Source organism: Sitophilus oryzae, unplaced genomic scaffold, assembly GCF_002938485.1.
Source record: "Sitophilus oryzae breed Bouriz unplaced genomic scaffold, Soryzae_2.0 scaffold_813_pilon_pilon, whole genome shotgun sequence".
NCBI classification, from domain to species: Eukaryota; Metazoa; Arthropoda; class Insecta; order Coleoptera; family Curculionidae; genus Sitophilus; species Sitophilus oryzae.
The window spans coordinates 4,184,394-4,189,921 of record NW_022147432.1 but is presented as its reverse complement, the minus strand read 5'-3'; the positions used below and the strand labels follow the sequence as shown (position 1 = coordinate 4,189,921).

Here is a 5,528-nt window from a genome sequence, read left to right as displayed (position 1 = left end):
CGTGATTTTCTTTTAATATTTGTTCAATCTCTTCCTTAGTCTCAGGTTTATACTTTTCTCTATTAATGACATGTACGTTAATATTGGTATCTCTAAATAAATAATGAATTATTTTGTAGTACATAGATTTTTTTAAATGTGTACAATAAAGTGAAATGTCAGGTAAATTTATTGTTTTCATATCATCTTTTATTAACTGAGTTCTTAAATTACGTAGAGAATAAAATATATCCTTATAGCTTAATTTATCAAAATGAAAATGTTTTGTAATCATTAAATAGCATAATTTATTATGATTTTTTAATTTGTAAATTAATGTAAATTAGGGGATATTATCTGATTAATATTGCTGTGGAAATTATATTTAATGTGTTGCGAAAATGGATTATTTTCGTCCAGATCTGAAGAAAAATAAATAGCAGCAGGTAAATTATCGAATAAATTTGAGTTTTTAATATCAAGTTTCGGGGTAATTTCCGAGGTTTGATAATGATATTTAATAAAATTTTGATAATTGTCGTCTTTTGATATTATATTAATGTTGATATTTCGTGATAGAGCATCTACATTAGAATTTATTCTGCCTTGTTTATGGACAATCTGAAAGTTTTGTTGTCCAGATACATTTTGTTTTTTCGAATATCTATAAGTTTGAACGGATATTGGTTTTTGATTAGTTAAATTAATTTCGTGTTTCATAGTTCGCGTACAAGTTAATTTATCGCCAGGTAGGTGAAAAATATCATTATATTCCGTACATAAATTTAAAATCTGTTCTTTTTCCTCGATATTTAAATGTTCTAGTCTAAGGTTTTGATTTAATAATTTATTTCTGCTAAATATATCTGATGAATTAGTAAAGATGTTAAAAGTTTTAGCATTATTATTTAATGGTTCTAAATAAACTGAAAATGGTTTTAATTCGTATTCCGTTACTCTAGTGTTTAGAATTGTAGCAAAAGCTTTTTTATTAGAATTGACCTTAGTAATAGCTTTTGATAAGTAAATACTCCTTTCGAGTTCTAGATTAGGTAATATTCCTTCGTTTAAATCAGAATTTAATACATTAACTTCAATAACAGTTTCTGTTCTGGGCTTTAAAATAAGATAATTATTATTATAAGGATTAATATTCATTTTTAGATGTAGCGGAAAAGGTAGCGAGTCAAGAGAGAATAATTGCTTTTTTAAATCAATTTGGGCGTTTTGTGATTTAATAAAGTCGTATCCGATCAGACCGTCATAAGGGACGTTTGTTTTCTGATTAAGAATATGGAACTTTATTTTCAATGTATGATTCCTAATATTAAATGGAATTATAGTACTACCCGCCGTTAATACAGGAGAATCTGTACTTAACCGTGTAAGGTTAATTTCTCGCTAGGAAAAAATTTAGTAATTTCAGGATTTAACTTATCTAATTTGATTAAAGATACACTAGCACCTGTATCTAATAAAAATCGAAATGTTTTATCTTTATTATTAGAAAAATCAGACTTAAATTCTAAAAATATAGAGTTATTATCGTCACTGAGAATTTTTAAGTTTGATTGAGTATCTGTGAATGAATGAATATTTGATACTTCATTTGGTATTTGATTAGGTATATTCTGATTCGATAGCCTTTGATTTTTTTTATTTTGTATTTCCTTAGAATTTGTGTTTTGATTCGATACTCTGTGAGAATTTTTATATTGTAATTTTCTACATTCGTCTATTGTATGTCCGTACTTTTTACAATATTTGCATTGTTTAATGTTATTATAATGTTCACTAGTAGAAGATTGATTAAATGTATAATTAAAGTTATGATTATTAGAATTGTATTTGTTAAAATGAACTCGGCAATTTTCATTAGATTGCGGATAATTTTTGCGACAATTATTTGTAGAATGCGAATTGTTACGACATATTTTACAGTATTGATTGCTTTTATTAGTTTTTAACATATTTAATATTCTTTCTTCACAGAGAGCCGCATTATGAGCCTCTTTAATGCAATTAAATCCTTTATATCTTAACATTTGTGAAATTTCTGGTTTAGAGTGGTAAATGAATCTATTTAAAGTTAAATCGTGTATAGTTTGAGTTTTACCCGGTAATTCGGCATCGTTTCGACAACTGTGCTTAGCAGAAGAAATTGTACGATGGTTTAAAACTTCTAAACGTTGAAAGAAATCATCTACGGATTCATTAAAATTTTGTCTACAGTTATTTAGCTCTTCTATTAATTGGACATAATGTTTTCTCTCTTTATATAAATCTTTTAACTTTTGTCGTAAATTTTCCCAAGATTCGAAGCTTTGTGATGTTAGTTGCTCTTTTGCTGTACCTGATATTCTTGATAATATAAAATATAATAGAGGTAATTTTTGATTTTCACTGGCTAACTCATTAGCACTATTACAATTTGCCAAAAATTGTCCTAATTCGTTTCTATCACCGCTAAATCCGAAAGGAATCAACCTACATATGAAATCTAACGATAGTGAATCGATATTTGAATTGGTATTCATGATAAATTTTGTTAATAAATTTAGTTAAAAAAAATGATTAATAAAATTTTGTAAAGTACTTTTTAACGGAGTTAAAAAAATTACTAGTAAGTTATATAAAACGTTCGATACAAAATCTAAACAAATATACAAATTCCACTTACCAACGGTATTCTCCTGGACCAGTTTCCTGTTTCTCCTTGAGAATCCTTTTGTCCCGTACTATCCAGTCTTGTCCTGAATCGGCCTAACCAATCCTGAATCCTTATCTGGACTAACCCAATCCAATCCTATCCTGTCCGCAGCGCCAATTTTTGTTGTGGTCCTCTTCAGAAGGGCCAACTTGTTGAGGGTCTTTTCGGGTGTGGAATTAATGTACACTGTTGTTTTTTAATATAACTTAACTTTAATTATGATAAACTAATTACAATAGTTACCCTGAGGGAAACTGTGAAAAATAATAACGTGTTGAAGAGTAAAAAGAGAGTTGAAGAGCAAAAGCAAAAGAGTGTTGAGCAAAAGAAGGTTTCAGCAAAAGAGTGTTTAGCAAAAAGAAGTATGTGACTAAAACAGGGTTTTAGCAAAAGAGATGTGAGGGCCTGTCTTGCAGTTCCTTAAATAATATCTAAGCTACAGAAATGCCAGAGGCGTACAGTACAATTTTTATATCCTTAATCTAATATTCAGAGCAGTGGACGACACTGCCCTAAACTTACATTGTTCAGATAGACAGACGTCTGCGAAAGCTATATATATATTTATGATCAAAATTCCCAACAGTAATAGTTAAAGTTATCAATTAGAATTATATTGTAGGGTCGTTTATGACCTCAAAGTTATGAAGGTTTTTATTAGAGATGGGACATTCCTAAACTAATATTACAAATTTGATTAAAATGAGGACGGGATTATAACAATATCGATACTGCCTCAGTATCGCATAGCCCTATGAAGAATTTTGTGGGTTCGCCAAAGGCTCCACTGAAAATGGATAGCCGCGAGACAACGCCGTTCGACTGGGCAGGGCCTCTGCTCGAGGCTAAATCGCTCGGCTCGAGGCTATAATCACAGATAACACATAATCCAGATGGCTCCTTACGTGTTAAAAATTGTCACCCTAATTTCACTCCAATTTGGAAAAATATTGGAGTGACATTTGAATAATCTGAAATTTTTAGATATCTTTTCTCACTTTTTTGGGAGGTTTTGCTTCTCTTGCACAGATGTCGCTTGCACTTCAGTTGCGTGGTTGCCAAACGTTATATCGAAATATATTTCATTTCATTATGAATATATAAAATTAAAGGTATACCAAATTAAAAATTATGTAATTTATAAACATGAAATAGATATGTTAAATTAATATATAAATATTTAACTTAATACGTTCATTATTATTTTATTAATCTATCGTCACACGTCAATTACCAGTTCCCTAATTACGAAAAGTTTCATATGACATTAACCTCAAAAATGATCTTTGAAAACAAACAACAACAAACAGAGCAACAAATGAACAAATAACTACATAATGACTGATAATGATAAGTGATTATTATTATCACTTTAATGATATGAAGGCTGATGAAGGTAATTATAAACATTATTTCGAGTTTGTTTAATAAAATATAGGATACAATATAACTAAGCAAAATCAAACAGTTTTAGACAACCAATACAAGATTTTAGAACTTGACATCGTGATAAACAAATTGTACATTCAGGAACTCGTTTAAATATTATAGGTAAGTAATATTTTCACAAAACTAAACATTTTAGCATAAAATCACAGATAATATATAGAATATTACTTATGATAAAATGTTAAATACTGATGTATATTTATTCTAATCACATTTAAATTTAAACTCAAAATTTTCATAAAAAGAAAATGATAATTTTTCGTAAATATAAAGTAAATAATATTACATATTTCAGGTTGATTGACGAATATTCTACAGTTGATTAGAGCCCATGATGATGCGAAGATAATTAATATCACCTAACTTCAAGAAACCAGCGTAAAGAAGTTTACATTCACAACTCATCTAACCATTATAGGTAATAATTTACAAAATTAGTCATTTTTGATTATAATATTAAGGTACTTAGTACATTTTTATCTTCTAGATCAGTAATGTCGTCATAATTTAAATGAACTCACAGATAGCAATGGGGCACTGCACCGAAGCAGTATTACAAAATATGTGAAATAAAACTGTAATACAAATTGCTCTATAAAATTTAATAGAAATAAATTTATTTATGAAAATTAAGTTATGAAGTTTTATTTTTCCTAGGAAAAAAATAACATTTATATTTTGATCAATTTAGAACATTACAGTTAAAAAAATATGTGTTAGAATAACATATTTTTAATAAAATTGCAGCTTTTAATTTTTATACTTTTTTGCTTTTATATCAATAAGAACTAACGTAAGGAACAATTCATATTTATACTATGAAAACACATGCATATTTTTTGATGTTTTTAAAACCAGTGAATGATGTTGAAATATACTACACCTATTATTCTTATTAACTAACTTTAATTACAAACTTACACATTATTGTCATTGGAAATAAATTAATTTGGATATTCTATTTGTTTAGAAACTTTTTTACCTATTGTAGTTTTTTTAAAACCTACTTGATTTAAAACAAAAAAATGTCACCTGTTGTGACAAAATAAGGTCTTTTTTACTAGAAAACAATCTAGTGAGCTTTTCTAATAATACTTTATTTGATATACCATATGATCAAAAAAACGGCGTCAGCGATGGCTATGAAATGAAGATCGCTGTCATTTTAAATGTAAATTTATATGGGAAATGTCATAGATTGCCATTTCCCAGCCAACTGGACGCCGTTTTTTTTTCGATCATGCGGTATCTGTTAATCTTTTTATTTTAAGGAAGATTTAGGAAGGGTAGCTTAAAACATGTTTGTCAATCAATTATCTTTATATGTCGTTTGTAAAAATATTTTACAGTAGTAGAAAATAAAACTGTTTTTAAGGCGAACAGCTTCTTT

At 28.0% G+C, this 5,528-nt stretch overlaps 1 long non-coding RNA gene across 2 annotated transcripts; it reads left to right on the top strand.

Annotated features, from left to right (window-relative positions):
- Nucleotides 1–3,901: 3,901 nt before the first annotated feature.
- On the top strand, nucleotides 3,902–5,099 carry LOC115889343. Of its 2 annotated transcripts, XR_004051426.1 has the most exons (4): nucleotides 3,902–4,085; nucleotides 4,158–4,240; nucleotides 4,434–4,556; nucleotides 4,626–5,099. It is a non-coding gene; the product is annotated as an uncharacterized LOC115889343 (long non-coding RNA). The 2 variants fall into 2 exon arrangements; XR_004051425.1 differs by lacking the exon at nucleotides 3,902–4,085 and having other exon boundaries at nucleotides 4,113–4,240.
- The last annotated feature ends 429 nt before the right edge of the window (nucleotides 5,100–5,528 follow it).